The sequence below is a fragment of the Parasteatoda tepidariorum genome, chromosome 4 (genome assembly GCF_982258835.1).
Source record: "Parasteatoda tepidariorum strain Cologne lab strain chromosome 4, Ptep-v5.0, whole genome shotgun sequence".
NCBI lineage: Eukaryota > Metazoa > Arthropoda > Arachnida > Araneae > Theridiidae > Parasteatoda > Parasteatoda tepidariorum.
The window spans coordinates 24,818,609-24,837,217 of NC_141758.1; the positions used below are offsets into that span (position 1 = coordinate 24,818,609).

General features: G+C 29.5%; 1 protein-coding gene across 2 annotated transcripts in view; it reads left to right on the forward strand.

Moving 5' to 3' along the window:
* LOC107455266 (uncharacterized) overlaps positions 1 to 18,609 on the forward strand; it is a 103,325-nt gene that overhangs the window by 34,414 nt on the left and 50,302 nt on the right. The window contains exon 1 of one of the 2 annotated variants that reach the window (XM_043051650.3): positions 4,336 to 4,582. The exons of the other annotated variant lie outside the window; for it this stretch is intronic. The gene's annotated coding sequence lies outside the window, so the exon portion shown is untranslated. Of the gene's footprint in view, positions 1 to 4,335; positions 4,583 to 18,609 lie in introns of those variants that run through there. 2 annotated transcript variants of the gene reach the window in all.

Genomic DNA, 18,609 nt, shown 5'->3' on the forward strand with positions numbered 1-18,609 from the left:
AAAGTAAAACGTTTTTTTAAAAAATGCTTCGTATGTTTCTTGAAAATTAGTTGTTCATTCATGAAAAAGATTTTTAATTTAATTTTCTTTTCATTTTAATTTAACTTCACCTATTAACCAAGTACTACTTTTTCCTGGACAATATATGTTGAAATTAGAAAAAGAGAAATTTTTCATATATTTGTAAAACCTTTTGTAAAAATTCTATGCGGTTATGAAATTTGAAGACCAGTGCCTTGTAATATTGACAATGAATAATCTTAGAATCTAATGTCTTTACGAGATAAAAGAAATTTCATCACTTAAAAGTTTTTCTTTCTATTTTCATTTATTGAAGATGAATTCATAAAACTATTCAGGTGATTTTTGTTTGAATTTAGATGAGAAGATTTTTAAATGTTCTATCTATGAAAAGATAATGATAGTACATTTAAAATGACCACAATTTTTGTTTTATTTTAATTATGTGTGTTGATTGTACCTTTGGGCATCGAAGCAAACTTCACAAGGTAACAACACCTTGTACCTTCGGTAAATTTTTATTTTCAATTTCTTCAAGTTGGAAGAAATTAAGCAATTGTGCATTTCCCCCCCCCTCCTATTTGTTTTTTTTTTTACTAATATTACTAACTAGCCATAAAGCCATTCTCGATTCTCGCAATGCATTGATATAATCTTAGCAGGTCTATCTCTTATAAATAATAAATAAATTATCAAAACTAATAATACAATGCAAAATAAATTCCTAGTGCTGTAATAAAACGGAACTTACACCAGATTGTTACATAATTGTGGAAATAAAGTCCTCCTATTGGTAGAGGTCAATCACGTGTCTTTGAAGCGTAATGAAATCACGGTTTATCTTAGCAAAAAACAGGATGTTCTTCCATTCATAAATTAGGGTAGGAATTGACGCTTAATTTCGCTTACTTTTTTTTCCGTCTTAGACTGTAATAAAGAACTTTATCATCGTGTTAGGGCATTTTAGTCATAAAAAATAGAACATTGTAAATTTTTTTTTCAAGGTCTAAAAATTATTTTTATCTTATAATTTCAGTCTGGCTCAGTTTCAGTATCACTTGAAATACTATTACTTTCTTGCTTACTCTGTATAATGGAATGAAATAACGTTTTTGCGACAAAATAAATATTAAAATTTTTTTAGCATGATGATTTTTGTCTAAAATGTTAAGTAATATAAACGATGGTAAATCTTACCTTTTTTTTTTTTCTTCATAAAAATAGAATTTTTTTATGAAAAATAGTTTTATTTGTTCTCATTTTTTTAAAGAATGTTTTAAAAGTTTATAGTATTTTAGTAAATTTAAAGCAAATAAAGTTCTTGATATAATTGATATAAAGTTCTTATCAAAATACAATTGTTTACAATAATTTACTTGATTTGAAAAATAGATTTTAATCAGTTGTAAGGAAACACTTTTGCTTTAAAAAAAAAATTAAACTAATGTCAAACAATCTAATGTATTAAAATAATATAATAATCTGCAAAATCTCGCCATTTGAAACTTTTCAACAAGATGAAAAGTTAAAAAATAATTTTTTTATTTCTACAGATTTAAAATATTTATTTATATTCGAAATTATCTGTATTAAATCTATTTTTTGGGAATTAACTTATTTTAATTTATTTGTTTCGAATCAGAAAATTAATTAATTATCTTTCTTTCGGAAGCATGTCGAATTTTAAATTATTCGTACAAGTGTTTATTTTTTTATTTATTATTATAATTTTTTTTAATATTAACTAATGTTAAACAATCTATTAAAATTTGCAATAATCTGCAAAATCTCGCCATTTGAAACTTTTCAACAAGATGAAAAGTAAAAAAAAATTTTTTATTCCTACAGATTTAAAATATTCATTTATATTCCAAATTATCCGTATTAAATCTATTTTTTGGGAAATTAACTTTTTTCTTCAATTTATTTGTTTCTAATCAGGGATTTAATTAATTATTTCTTTTTTTTAAGGAGCATGTCGAATTTTAAATTGTTCGTACAAGTGCAAAAATTTTGTTATTCAATTATAGTACATAGATTTTTTTGTTCAAAGCTTCGCTTAAATGTTACAAAACAATCCTAAAAATCTTAATATTGAAAGGTTCGAACTAAAATAATTACATTACGGTCTCATTAAGGTGGAGTTTTTCGAAACTTTGTAAAAAAATTTCTGCTTTCGGTTATTAACTCTCGATGTGTGTGTGTGTGTTTTTTTTCCATTTTAGCAATTAAAATTAGACGAATAGTTGGTATTTTTAGCCCTCTTTGGCTTCCTTGTTTATAATTTATTTTTTCTGATGAGACGAGAGACGGCTGTTTCTTCGCTTGAAGAGCTTTCACACAAAACTCAGAGGGCATTTTGAATATCTTTGATTTGAATAGTAGTCGCTTTGTTTGATTTCTGTAAAAAAAAAATAAGCAGACGATTTTTTCTTCTTCTCTCATTCGTTTCGTTTTATAAGTTTTTACAAGCTCAATTCAACCTCACTTTCCATTTTCTCATGCAATAACTATCGTGATGTTTACTGGAAAAGTTATGGTTTAGGGATAATACAGAAGAAGAAAAGTCTTGAACAAAACCCGAAGTTGAACAACCCGAAGTCAACTAAAGATTTATTTTTTGTTTTTTTTGTTTTCTTTTTCTTCGTTTCGGAGTGCATATAGTTAAACTTACAAAGATGAACTACTCAATGAAAAGTTTTTTTTTTTTCCCAATACATTTGAAATTTTTGAATGAACATCCTAGTTATGTTTTCTATCACGTGGCCAAAGTTAATAATTTGGCACAGTAATTTCATGCGTTAGTCCTGTTACCATTTTTTCTTACAGACAGCTTCGTACGCGGAGTTTTTATTATGTATCCATGATTAATTTTTTAATTCGTAAAAATGATGAAATTGTGTTTCATATTACTAGTAGGCAAGATATCTGGTTAATTCTTCAAGTGAATTTTTAACTACAACCATTTTAAGGCATGCTTTAAAAAAAAATTATCCATTAGAAAAGTCAGTTAAGCCTTTTCTTATCATGTCTTTATTATATTATAATAATAATCCACTAGTAAAGTCAGTTAAGCCTTTTCCTAACTCGTTTTTATTAATTTACAGTAATTATCCATTACAATAGCCAGTCAAGCTTTTTTTCTATCACGTTTTTATTATCTTAAAAGTAACTATCAATTAGATAAGTCAGTTAAGCCTCTTTCTATCACATTTGTTTTTATCACTGTAAACTAAGTGCTCAATTTTATAATTCATGACATGATAATATTATAAAAAATGTATATTAATTTTAAATTAGTCTATTTCCGTTATCCGAATTCAATTTCTCAACATATGCGATAATTTTCTATTCGAAAACTACCGCTATCGATTATCTTAAATGATGTTATATCGGTAATGCTTGCAACATTATCGTATTCGATATTTATTATCGCCGAGGACGATTGCGATATCAATTTTACAAGTTATTTTTTTTGTGAAACGGAATCGACGACCTTTTTATTTCATAATTAATTCATTTTATGATTCATAAATTTAAAACTATAATCTCTTAAAACATGTGGTTTTTTGTGTTTTTCACAAAAATCTGTCAATTATTTTGACGAAAATTAGACCCTGGCATTAAGAACCCAACTGTACGTTGATTTTAGATTTAAAAAATCGTGATTTGATATTTCCTAATGTTACAAAAGTAAGACTATTTTCACACATTCAGAAATTATGGGTCGATTTTTTTATAAAATTAGAACATTTCACTCAAATTCTGGAATAACATGATATTTTCTCAATAATTACCAGATTTATCGTAAGGCATGGTATATTTATAATATATCGCGAGAATACTTTTCAAGATATTGTCGCGTTGCTTAAAAAAAAAAAAGCGATATCTACCTATATATTGTCTTCTTTTGCTAAATATGTAAAAAAATTACTTCTGGAATATTTAAAAAAAAAAAAAAAATGCAAATTTAAATATTCATCGAAATAAATATTAAGAATGCATAAGAAAAAGTTCCTTTCTTTCCTTCTTATTTATTTGATTTTATATTCATTGTAAGTGTTTTTGAAAACTATGCATAGATTATTTTATTCTTTATAAAACTACATTTTTACAGAAAGCAGAATAATTCAATAAAATGAAATATTACAAAAGATGCTTTTTGATTTCCTTTTTAAAATAAAGTATTAATATTTCCATTATCAGTAGCGGAATTTTATAGAAAGAAACTATTATTTCCTGGAAGGATATTTCATTCAAAACCACGTGATCGTTTGTAGATGAGTAATAGATAATGTAGAGGGCGCTAAGAGTAGTTATGATAATCGAGAAACGTGGAAAATGTGAGATTTCTAGTGGAAAAAAAAAAGTTCCGTTGTGAGCAGGTGTTCGAATCGGTCGTTCTGTCATTTTCTGAAAAGATCGTTCATGTCTTTTTAGTACGATCGTTGATTATGTTACGTTTTTTGTGTATAAACTGATTTTGTGGTATTTTTTGTTATAACTAGTGTTGGGATAAACTAAATTCCTATATATTGTTAACTGGATTATAATTTATTGGGTAAGTTTCAATTTTTTATGTTTTTGTATAAATGAAAAATATTTTCACTGCGTCCTACTATGTGTCAGTTTAAAACTAGATTAAGAAAAATTGTAGTCCTATTCAAATTTTTGATTACAGATTAATTTTATTTATATGAGCTTTGTTTGACTCTATTTATTCTAGAAAGAATTTTGATTATTTGTTTTTTGTAAGTGCAATAATACTCGTCCATTTATAGTATGATGGATTTTTTGAAAAGTTTTTATGTTTGCAATTATACGAACCATTGGAAGTTATGTCAAATATAAAGCATGACATTTTCAAATTTAAGGGTCAAGTTCACCAAACAAAAAAGAATGTGACGGTAATTTAAATATTCATATTTATTAATAGCGTTTAAGTTAACAACAGTAACATTATTTAATAGATTATTAAAATGAAAGTGATGTTTTTTATGCTAATTAAATCTCTTATATATAAAATAAAACCGAAATAAATATTAATACAACATGCTGTACAATACAGTGATATACAATACAATACCAATAGGATACAATAGCAACACGAGTCACTTTTTGAAGGTTTTTACCTAAAAAATTGCCTTTATATTTTGAAGTATTATTGTTGCGTAATGTTTAAGGGCAAATATTAAATATTTTCTTTTTTAATTTAACGAAAGTTGAAAAACTGTCTTGTATTAAAGAGAAAAAAATATTACATAGATTGTATGCCTTTATTTCAAATATATATTTACCTTGACTTATGTAAAGAGCGAAAGTAAAACGAAACTTTAAATTTAAAAGTTAACTTACTGGAAGTACAGCAGGGTTGTTATTTTACCCAACCTAGAAAAACCAGTGTGGGTTTTTTAAAGGGTTTATATTTTATAACGGAGAAAAAACTACAGACATTGAAATATTTATTTTTCCGTTACTTCTATATTTTGTTCTTTAAAATTTTTAATTAGGCTTTTCAAAAACAAATTATTAGAAATTGCAAATGTACTAGGGTATCACTAAAATTTGAATTATTAATTTACAATTAAATAGAAACTAATGGTATAACAAGATGTAATATTTAATATTTTTAAAATCACAATTCAATGAAATTGCGAAACAATTTATTTATAAAAATATATTTTAAATACTATTATTTATTTATTAATGTAATAAAACTTAATCTAAGACTATAAGGAATTTAAACAAAAAATGATGAAAATCACTTTGCGAAAAACTTAAATATAAAACCCTCCGGGGGGGGGGGGGAGGAACCTAACAAATCCCAAAGAGAAAAAAACCCTGTGGGTTTGGTTTTTCCTGAAGTTTTTTTTGACAACCCTATAATATAGAGGACTTTTCTTATTTCTTATATTATCATACAATATGTTCTTTTTTTTAAAAAAAATTCTTTTTTTTTCCTTAATTTTATAATTAATTTAAGCAAGTAAAATTTTGTAAAATTTTATTTTATGAAGTTGTTTGAACATTGGAACATTCACCGTATTTAATAACTGACAGGTCAACTAAGACAACACTTGCACTATATTTGTGAATTGTTTCAATTTGAAACTCTCCTTAAGATGAGAAAGATCTCAATTAAAATGGAACTAAAATTTTATTTTTTAACATAACTTGTTTATTGCATATATATGTATGTATTAGCCCATATTCATATACAGCCGTATTCTCTTCATAACGAGCATGAAAGTACCGCAATATTAGCTTCTTGTTACTGCTTGTAAAAACGGGTTCTTGATAAGATCATGAAAGTTTATGAATACTTACATAATTAATAAATATTTACTGTATTTTTTTTTTCTTTATTTCGGTACAGTATGATAGAAATTAATTTGCTTGGAACTGTCTTATTGCTTCTTTGTTGTGGTATATTTATTGTCTTTTGGATAAGACGCAGATCCCGAAAAAACATCACAATGGAATTTTGATAAGGGACTTTAAATAATAAAGAAAAATTCTGTTTTATTTATTCTGTATCTTGTAACATTGACTTGTTATACTATATTTTTTTTCCAGTTAATTTGTACAATTATTGGGAGCTTATCTTTTATCGATATCTTTTTTTTGAAAACTGTTTTTCTATTGCTTAAATATCGCACGTCAAGTTTGCTGCATTTAATCGGTCAACCCATCGATATTTATGTCCGTTATATATTTACTGTTTCAATATATATAAATCCTAATGAATTAGCTTACTCCCACACGATATAGAGTTTTGTTAGCGCCATGTCTGTCTTACAAAACTGCTTAGAAAGATTAAAATTGTCAGCTTATTCTCAAGAAACTTTCACTTCCGCTGGAATTTCTTTAACTGTGAAAATTGCTGCTTACAATTCCGTATCACGTATTTAAAAATCGTCTGCCTAACCTTTTCAAGGACGTTTGGTGATAAAAATTTCCCATACCCTCTTATCATTCTTGTCTTTTCTGGAGGTCAAGTGAACCTTGATCTTGGTAACCATCCAAAATAAGTGGGAATGACCAATAGTATGTGGTTTTTTCACTATGACAAAGTGTTTCCACTATATTAGATGCGTCGAATTCTCCGTTTTAATTACACGAATATGTAATAGGTAAGCAAGATGTGAATATTAAACGCGTAAAACTGAGGTTAACCATCAATCGTAAACAATGACATCACAAGTAAAAAATGCATAAGGAAGTTTCGAACATTAAAATGTCGAGGTGTGCTATGTAAAGCTTGAATCACTACATATCTGAATTTTTAAATATTATATCTAATTCGGAGAGTCTCGGGAGTCTGTTTAGAAGAAATTTGAGACCCTTCACGAAATAATTGATCAATTTATATTTATTCATAAAACTAATTAATAGAATATTATGTAAATAAAAATTAATTTCTGGCAAATTTTTAAATAAAATATTATAAGAATTGTTTAAGTTTACTTAATGCCTGACACATTAAAAATGATACATAACTAAGTTTTGTTATTTAAAATATGTCAATTGAAATTATTAAAAATGTGAATGATTTTGTTTCCATTATTCGTCCGAAATGAATAATCTGTGTTGAGCGGTATAGGCTAAATACCAAATATTTGTATGTTGTATCTCTAATTTAGTAGCCGCAACTGTTGAGCAGAATCTTGTATCTATTTAAAAACTTCTTGAAAAGGTTTTTAGCAATTTTTGCAATAACAGGACCCTATTTGCACAAATTCACAAAAGCAGGACCCTGATTGAAAAAATGTGGCTTAACGCTTAATTTATATTCACAAATTATGAATAGTTTTTTCACAATTTTTTAAAAACAGGACCTTTCACAAAATGTCTGGACAGACCCCTGAAACTTTTTAAAATTTTGTCTTAGATTTGTTCATTGAATAGTTAACTTGGTTGGTATCGTTTTACGTTTTACCGCTGCTATCTTATACTTTAATTGCTTGAAATTAAATACGAATTTCTTTTGCAAATTTGCCGAAGTTTCAATCCCAGATAACTGATTACTCTATACTCCATAATAACTTCAAAAACTATTAATTACTTCCTATTTTTAACTTTCCTCTGTGTCAAATCTCATAAATGCCCTAAGTCAATCATCTATAAAGGTTTTGGGTTCGATCCTCAATAGCGGCTTGAAGCTCGTCCAGTTTTGATAGAAAAATACCATCTGAACATGTAAAAGACGGTATTGTTCGCAATGGTGACCACATTACCACAATCATGTTGTTGGTAAAGAAAAGGAAGTCAAGGGGGAGGTGGAGGCTCCAACCCACGAAGTCCTTGGCCCACGATGAGCTGTTGCTAAGGGGCTTTACTTTAACATTTGCAAGTTATTGATGAATTGCTGGTTATGTTTTGTCTTGTTATCCATATAAACTATGGGATGGACCAGTTTTTCTCTTTAAAAAGCTATTTATATGCGACTTTAAAGTTAGGTAAAATCAAATTGTTCTAAAATAATAACCGATGATTATTAGATTTAGTTTTCAACCAAGAGTGAAAAGCCTTTTCATAAAGGTAAAATGTTGCAAAACGAATTAATATTAAAACTAATGTGCCCCATTAGCTTCTGCAGTTTTTTAAAAATATTTTTTATATATTTTTATTTAAATAGCATTCAAATTTTTAGCGAGGGGGTGAGGTATTAAAGTATTATTATTATTATTATTTGCTTTTGAGTCGTGGCCCCAAAAAGTTTACACGTAACACTGGAAAGATTGAAACTTAGTATGTAACACCTATATTGCCCAAAAGCAGTCAAAATGACTGCATTGTAAAAGATTAAATAATTTGTAAAGAAATTTTTTAAAATTAATTTTTACTATTTTTTATAATATTACAGTTATATAACAAGTTATTAGTAAATATTAGCAATAAAACAATTATATGTTGTACAAAATTCTAAGAAATTGTGTCAATATGTACATCGTTGTTTTTCTAATTGAAATTAAAAGCAGTCAAAATGACTTCAATATAGGCAATCTTATGTTAATTAGACGATTGTTTAATTGTCAAGGTCTATTCTAATGTCTGTGGGTTTTTTAAGCATGCATGTTTGTGGGTTTTCCTTTCTATGTATGCTTCAATTTTTCCGCAAACATGAAGTACTTTTATTGAATCTTAAAATTGAGTTCTGTGGTTTCATGTCATTTTCCTGCAGATTGAAAGCTAGAGTAATAAAAATATGATGCATTGTGACTAAGGCATTGCAAATGAAATCGTTCACCAGTTCCTTTTGATAGTTTCTGTAAAATTTTAAATTCGGATCATTTGATTAAACGTGACGTCATCATATTAATACCACCCACTCACTATTGACCTCGAAATTCTCACATTTTCTTAACGGGAATTTTCAGTTCAATTTTCGAACTAAAACTACTGGTTCAGTTGCTGTCAATATTTCAGAAATTGAAAGTGGGCTAATTATTGGGTACATTTGGAATCGAAATATCATTGAATGATGTCCGATGCGAAAAAAGAAAAAAACCAACCGTTGCCAAACGTTCGAACATAATTTTAAGTGTCATTCTCATATCATTCAATTTTATATCCGCTTCAACTTTTATTAAATGCTGGAAAATCCTAACATTAATTTTCAACGCTTGAGTGCCGTACCTAATTTGCATAACTCTTCTTCTGTGTCACACCTCGAAGCTTCTAGGGTGGCTTGCGCCGAGCTTCATCGTAAATAAAAGTTCCATTCCAGATCTTCTGTGATCGTTCGTTTTTCTTTTCATCGCTAAATGTATAATTTTGATTGTTCTTTTTCAAATGTGACATTCCTTTTCTTGCTTTTTTTTGTGTTTTTAAATAACGAGGGACTTTATGAGGTTCGTAAACTTTTGAAATATGGTGCATTTGTTTTGCTGTTTATGTTATCGTAAATAATCGGAATTCGTTTTTACGCATGATTGCTAGTAAAAATGGGAGGTGTCTTAAGAATAATCTTAATATCGTTCTCTTATTTAGTCGTTTCGAGATCTTCCTAAGCCCGAATTAAATTTTATTTCGTATTATCACAACTTTTAATTCGAACCCCCTATTGTAAATAACCGAATCAAAGAAGTCTTGAGAGCGATTTAATGAGTGAAAAAAAAAATAGGTATTTCAAATGTTCTCATCAATGAATGAGCTAATTCGGTGAATAAAGTTCACATCAACGAATGACCATTTCAAGAGAACTTTAAACGAACGAATCAAAGAAACAGTAAAAGAGTGAATGAGCGAATCAGTTTTTCAAATCAATGAACAAATGAATCTGCGAAACAAAGTGTGAATTAATGAATTACTGAATTCGCAAACTAATGAATTCGTGTATCAATCCATCATTGTAATCAGGAATCTATAAAACAACGAATCCGCGAACTAATAAACCAGTGTATCAATGCATCAGCGTTATTATGAATCTGTGAAACATTGAATTCGCGAGTCCAGTTACGAGAGAATCAAGTAATTAGTGAGTGAATCAACGAAGGGGCAAGTTAGTATAACTGTGAATTAGTGATTCTTGGACCTCTATTTTCAGGACACTAATTCTATATGTGTTTTCTGTATTTACAAATAAAATAATAGCATATTAAACCATATAAAACCATTAAATTTCAATGTTGCTGAAGGGTTTTGTGACGATTTTCCCCCACTTTCGTTATTGCCTAAGAACAGTTTTTTTTTTTTGCAATGTTTGATTTTGTTACTCAGTAATACACAACCAATAACTAGTACCAGTATAATTTTTGCGGCGTTTAATTTGCTATTCAGAGTACACTACCAATTACCAGTATCTCAAATTTCACTGTCAGTGTAGCTGCATCCGACTTTTGTGCTATTCAAAGTCAACCCAATCCAATAATTAAATTCCTTATGATGTAAGTTATTTTTAAACTAATTGTTACCCTGAATTAGATAATAACGTTATGAAGTTATTGTATGCTCATTGTTTGTATAGAATTATCTCGATATTGTTTTTTTTATCGTCAGATTTTTATGTTGGAAATTTGGTTATAGTTCTTGAATAATTTGAAAAATATTATGTATGAGTTCATACATAAGATATTTCGGTTTAAAACTAACAGAGGTGAAAAATGCTCGAAAAAAAATTCTATCGCAGTGCAGCGCAATCAAGTGCAACGTATTTATTCATAGTATTATGACAATTTCATTTTTCTACTTGTACTCACTGAATTTCAGTAGCATGAGCTCGCATTCAAAAGATTCTTAAAGTAAATAAAAATAAAAGTGAACTTATTACAAAATAATGGATTTGCGTTTTCCCTTTTTTTTTCTTCATTATATGTCATAGTTTCTGAATGAAAAAAGAAAAGAGGATGTATTTCGTATATAGGTAAACAATGAAGATTTCTTCGATATTAAACTAGACCGGAAATTTCCACTGCAAACATTGATTCATGCGATTTTTAAAAACGAGATTAAGAAATAGCGGATATTTGTCATATATTAAATTTAACTAAGAAAATAATTTCTTTTCTTCTCGCACATTTAAAATACAGAATTTACATATGGCAATATAAAGCAATAAATATTTAACGTAATAAAATTTTTGCTTGCATTTTTTTTCAACTTAATTCAGTTTTAAGGCACATAAATGCCTTATTGAGTCTTGTGGATTTTGTTTCATTACCCAAATGGCTAATAATAGATTAATAAAATACTTTTAAAATTCTTTAATTCTATAATTTTCCCCGAGAAATTAAACATTGAGCAGGGGTGTTTGTACCCCTGAATTCCAGGTTTCTCGTGTCATCCCTAGGTCTAAAAACTAGTAGGAGGGCATGTGATTTTTTTTCGCGGAAGAGCATCGATTTGCGGACTTATCCGCCAATCAAAACTCATAATCCAATGAAATTTTCATCGCAATTTAAAATAAGATTTAAGTTCTACAATCTAAAATTTGAAACTTTTGCTAAATCGCGTTAACGAGACGTTTTCACACGTAACTCTTCCTCAATTTTGAAATTTTTATTTTCGTTTGTCGGATTTTTTTAGTTTTTAATGCTAGAAACTAAGCCGGAATCCTCTAATATCGAGATTCGTCACGAAGGCAAATTTCTCCCAATACTTGATCCAGGAGTTCCCTTGTCTTCTGGATTGGGTTCAAAATTACAAGGTCACGGAGTTGAACGTAGTCAGGGGTCTGTCCAGACATTTTGTGAAGGGTCCGTTTTTGTAAAATTGTGAAAAAATGACTCATAATTTGTGAATATAAAATAAACGTTAAGTCACATTCTTTCAACCAGAGTCCGCTTTTGTGAATTTGTGCAAATAGGTTCCGTTGTTGCAAAAAAACTTTTTCAATGAGTTTTTAAATTGTAAAGACATACAAGATTATGCTCAACACTGTAAAATTATAATTCAAAAAATTAAATTTTAAAAAATAAACAGCAATTGCAGCTACTAAATTAGCGATGCAACATACAAATATTTGATATTTAGCCTATACTGCTGAACGTAGAATATTCATTTCGGACGAATAAAGGAAGAAGCGTCTGCTGAAGACAAAACTTAGTTCGTTTACATCTGTCTTCCCCCCCCCTCTCCTGGGAAGGGTTTATTCGATTAACAAAGCAATAATGAGGATAAACAAATTTGTGAAGGGTCCGACTAAAAGATAAATTATTTTGTGAAGGGTCCGTTTTTAAGTTAAAATATTTTGTGAAGGGTCCGTTTTTATGAAAAGATATTTTGTGAAGGGACCGGACCGATAACGGACCCAAATTTCTTCTAAACAGACCCCTGGTAGTCGTGAACCCAAAAATAAGGTTGGCTGTGCAACGACGGTTATAAAATAAAATATTCATTTGATTGTTCTTTTCTTCAGTCAAATAGAATATCAGACAAAATAGTTTGAGATAGTTTTCTACGGTTATACTTAAGTGTTTCTGACATATTAAACTTCCTAGTAATTTAAGAAATTTTTTTTAGAAAATTTTTTGAATTTTCATTCTTTTTCTTGGCTACATATTTCGAAATAAAAATCACCTTTTCTACAATTATATTAAGACCAGGTCACAGGTGATGATGAGCGCAGAAAGCTGGAGAGCAATAATCCCAAAACTTTGATTGCCAGTTCAAAAAGTAGAAATCTAATGTTTGAATATTTTAAATCAAAATCGTCTGTTTGGGAAAAGATCAAACGATATCTTATTATTTATTCATTTGATGTTCTGTCATGGGAAAGCAACGTGGGAATACATATTTGTCTTCCTGCGAGTATGTTTTTAGAAAACTATTATTAAGATATTTAGTTTCACTGGTGAAGTTTAAACTAAACTCTCAGATTAGAAATGATAAAGTATATGTCAGACACACCTCAGAAAACTAGTCTTTGTTCTTTTTTTTTTTGTTCTAAGTGGTGTTTTTTCTTCCCCCCGGTTTAGAATAACTAATATTTACACTACATTTTTCGCGAGTGGTGTGTTTAGCTTTGCGGAAGGTGCAATGACATTAGTTTTTGTAACAATTCATGAGAACTTAATTATTCCTCATCCATTTGTCATAAAAATGAAAACAAAATTATGTATACTATTTACGAAAGGAATATTTATTGTTCGCAAATAGAATTTGCTCATTTTTTTTCAGCAGGTTTGTTTTTTGACTTTCTTTGGGAAAAATAATAATGCACGCATACATTTACTCACGCCACTTAAACTTATCTATTTTTTTTTATTTTTAAAACGAATCTTAGAAATAGATTTGTTTTGAAAAGTTTTGGATAAGGAAAATTTCTTTAAATAAAATTGCTATCCCAAGAGATTTAAGCTATAAAGTCAGGTAATAAAATTTCTTGCATTTAGTAATGTAGATTTTCCCAATTTTTAGTTTCAATGCTGGGGGCTGTACATTCAGCTTGCCGAGCCATATTTGGTCCTTGGCCGCTGACCCTACTCCAGAACATTTATACGGAATAAATTTTTTTTTTTACCTAAATCAAACCGTCCCATAATTAAGGTTAAGAATTAGAATATACAAACTTTTTCTATGACTTATTTCTTTTTCAACTTTAAATGGGTATTTTTTTTCAGAATAATTTTCTCATTTGCCAAAGCACTTAAATCTATATCAAATTTTCTATATTGCAAATGAAATATCTTAAACTGTGATTTAGATATGGATTTTGCCCTGAATTGCCCCTCAGCCACAGTAGTTTTCCTTGTTCTGTTTTTTCATCTTTATTTTTTTCCACTCTCGGCTACTTGAGGTTTTTCTGGTTTCGTTTCTTACCTTTATTTTTCCATTTTTCGTTGGCAACTTTACTTTTTATATTTCATATCACCCTTTTTTTCCTTCTCATTCGCGTCTGGCAAGTCTCGAAAATGTGCGCCTGGTTTTGAGCACTTGGAACATGTCGACTGTTACATCCAATTTATATATTTTTTGATGCAAATATCACTTCAGTTTCTTTGGATTATTGATTTAACTTTTTCTGTCATTTACCTTTGCACCAATTTCCACTAACTTTTAAAAATTTATTTCTTTTCTTATTTTTGAAAAAAAAAAAATATACATATATATACGATAATATTGTATAAGCTAGTGACAAAAAATCTTGAGTTGTTTTAAAAAGCATAATTAGTATTGCTCTAATTTTTTTTTTTTTTTAACTGCGTTAAGTTTTTAAGGCTGAAAATGTTGACGTTCGTAAATGGAGAAACATCCCTAAACTAATAAATATTAATGTATATTAATTATTTTAATGTAAAATTCTCAATTATTAGCTTTAAGTAAATGACCAGTGGCTTATCCCCCCCCCCTCTCCTCATTATCTTTGTACTCCCCCATTTATACGTGTGTGTTAAAGAAATGCATAGTTTTCAGTATACTATCTGCAGCAAAAGAAATAGCCCAGATTTTTGTAACAGATTTTAAAGTTATAATAGAGTAGCATTTTTGGGTTTAAATATAAAAAGAAAAGTGTTCGTTTGTTATGTATGCATTAAATTCTTTCCTGGTTTTCCCGTCCTTGTCGTTTGGTTTGCACGTAATGGTTCGTGTTATTATTTATCGAAAGCTGAAATTACATTTCTCAAAACATACTAACCTAAAAGCTTAATACGACACGCAAACCACACCGGCCTTGTCATTTTAAATAAATAAGAAAACAAAACAGTAATGTATTTTCACACACTTGCAAATTGAGGAAAAGTGTGAAGGTAATATTTTACGATAAGTATCTTTTCTATAAAATAGAAAATGCTAACTTGTAGATCTTTTTAGTAGAACAGTATAACTTGATAGTTCATTGCTAACCAGTACAGCCAGTAATATTAGCAGAGAGATATGAAGCATTTCAATTAGCCTCTCACATGTGCACGTAGAAAAAAGTCTTCTGTAGAGATTACGCTTTGCCAAACATGCGTACGTGAACGTACATTTTACATTTCCTCTCGTACGTATGTTCAGAGGTAATATCTGTTCGTAACACGTATTATACCGTATTACGTATATTCAGTTACTTCAGACCATACGTACGTGACATTCGGGATGATGCGTGAAATAATTTTAGCATTTCATCACGTACGCATGTTGCGAAGAGAAGTAGACACAGATTATACCTTACTGCGCGTGTTCAGTTACTTCAAACCATACGTACGTGAAATTCTGAATGCTACGTGAAAGAATTTTGACATTTCCTCTCGTACGCATGTTGAGAATTACACAGAATATACCATACTGCGCATGTTCAGTTGCTTCAAATATACGCACGTGAATATGAGAGGATGTAAAATCTCTTGGCTCAATTTTTCATACATGATGGTGCAAAAAAATTTTGATGACTCCTTGAAAAAAAATAATCGTTGCAAATTTTGACCCTTTCGTTGCGAAATCAGTTTTATTATTTGAAATTTGTGACGGCCGAGGCTGCATTCTCAAAAATTCCCGGAGATAGCTGGTCAATCCGTAGAATGCTTCCGGCTCGCAGCGATCACATTGCTGACCTAAAATCTCAGTTGTAAACGGATCATGTGATATAGTTTCCCCTTAATGTCTAGTTACCCCCTGTCCCGAAAATCTTTTATCCTATATTTTATTTTATTTTTATTTTATAACCGTCGTTGAACAGCCGACCCAATTTCATGGGTTTACGACTACTTACGTTCAACTCCGTAGCCTTGTAATTTTGAACCAATCCAGAAGACAAGGAAACTCCTGGATCAGTACCCCCAGAGGTATTGATTTGTTGTGGGAACATGGAGGACTTTGAGACTCGACAGATTTAACGTGCATCAGTCACCATTTACTACACGGGGAGTCTTCGGCCGGCGAGGATCGAACCCACGACCTCTTGGATATGGGCCCAGCGCCCTACCGACCAGGCTATCCCGGCCCCCTTTATCCTATATTTAAATTTTTCTTGAATTTGCGCCCCCGTTCCACTTTAGAACAGTATGTGGCTACTTGCTCCCGTGAAAATAACGGGGTGAAATTTCGCCCGCTATTTCTCGCTCCCGTGATATTGACGGGCTGGAGTGTTCAGTAGTAACGCACCAATAAGAATAAAACTTAATTCATTTCTTTTGCCCGGAAATCATTTTATTTCTCATTTTACACACCTAATGGCAGTACCAGGATATTTTTTAGGTAGCTGTAGATAGTTTATTTTAAAATAGATGTCAGCACTAATCAAATACGTAATACAAATACAAAAGCCAAAAAAATAAGAACTTTTATGACCGTTTTCTTGAAAATTAACCGATCGTTAAGGGGTTAACTTTACCGATTGAAAAAGGGGTAACAATTCTCCGGCTCTCAAAGCAGCCATCTTATCCGCATATTTATTAATCATTAATAAAAAATAAATTTATATATGTAAATTAAAAGATTTCTATTTGAGTTCCCAAGCTGTGCATTAGTCAGTGCATTTTATATGCGAATGGTATATTTTATCTTCTGCTGGCATGCTTAGGACAATAAACTTTTTTCTTTTTCTGGTAAATCATTTGTTTTTTTGACCAGATTTATAACCAACAAAAATCACATGAGACAAATGACTTCCTACCGTCTTTTGGAATTCCATAATTTTTTATACCCTGATCTTTATTATCCCTATTAAAAGTCATTGATCTACAGCTGAATAACCGCAAATAAAAATCGATTGGCAGTATGGGTTTCTTAACTGCTGTTCGTAGAATATCCAATTGCAAAACAAGCTAAAAATCGTCTGCTCCCAGACTGTTTTCACCCCCCCCCTCTCCTCCTGATTTTGCATTTCGGAACGCAGTCACACTTTCCTACTCACAGTGCATGTCTGTCGCGGAAATGAGCACGAATCATCTTTCCTCCCCCCCCCTTAGAAACAGCTGTTTCAATGGCGGAAACTACTATATATTTTGAAGCCGCTAAATTACTATAGGAAACCCTGTAGCAATGATAAATCGTTTTTTAACAGTTTAAAAAAAATATATTACAGAATTTTGTGGTTTGTGATGACTTGCTCATGTCATTTGTTTGGAATTTTATTGTTCTTTAATACAAAAAACCTTTTGTTGTTTGCAGCCATTGTTATCCAAAATATTTTTTACAGTGCGTAATTTTACTCTTCTATTAATTTTTAAGGAGGGAAATTTAAAATAAATGAATGAATTTCAAAACATAGACTACATTTTTATATTATCGTAATTTTATAACTCAAATTGTATTATGATTTACAACTAAATTATGTAATGTGAACATTGAGTTATTACTTAAATATTTAACCAAAACACACAATTTTTAGTATTTCACTATTTTTGGGTTAATTAGACTAAGTTATCAAAGATTTTTTGGTAAAAGATATTAGTTTTATGCGCACTTTTCCTTGTTTTTACCTATTAACAGTATGTTTAAAAGCGGTGTACAAATGGCCTTAATTGGTGGCACGAAAAAAAGGTATTACTGGTATTATTACTTTTCTTTTTAACAATACAACTGCCAACTATAATGAATTTTTCAGTATTATATTGTCTGAGTATTGCTGATTTCACGTGGTTCAATAAAGTATTATTTAAAAAATCATATTAAAGAAATTGGTAAAGCTTCTTCAAAATAAACTCAAATTAGACTGTTAACTATTTTTGTTGCTTGTTTGAGTTAAGTATTACTGCTAAATTGTGAATTAAGCTACCTTTATTTTTAACTGTTAAATTTTTCTGATTCACTATCTATGATCGTTAAAAATTACGAATCAAAGAAAGAAAAAAAGAAGAAAAATTTTCCACTATCTATGATCGTTAAAAATTACGAATCAAAAAAAGAAAAAAAGAAGAAAAATCTTCAATCTAGTGCATTTAATGTACGAAAATATAAGATGTCTGGGGCAAATTTACATTGAAATGTAAAAAATCTTACATTAAAAAATTGTGAACATGCTGCAATAATTCAGTTTTGATCTTATAGAGAGTTGCAGTCTCCCCCCCCCCCCGATTTCAGAAAACATGGATTACTTTTTGTTTTAATCTTTATCTATTTTTAAGTTAAAATTAAATCGTTCTCTTTAGTAAAAAATATGAGGAAAAAATTTACTTTTCTGAAAAATTTAATTGTTTCTGTAATTTTATTAAATAGCATCTA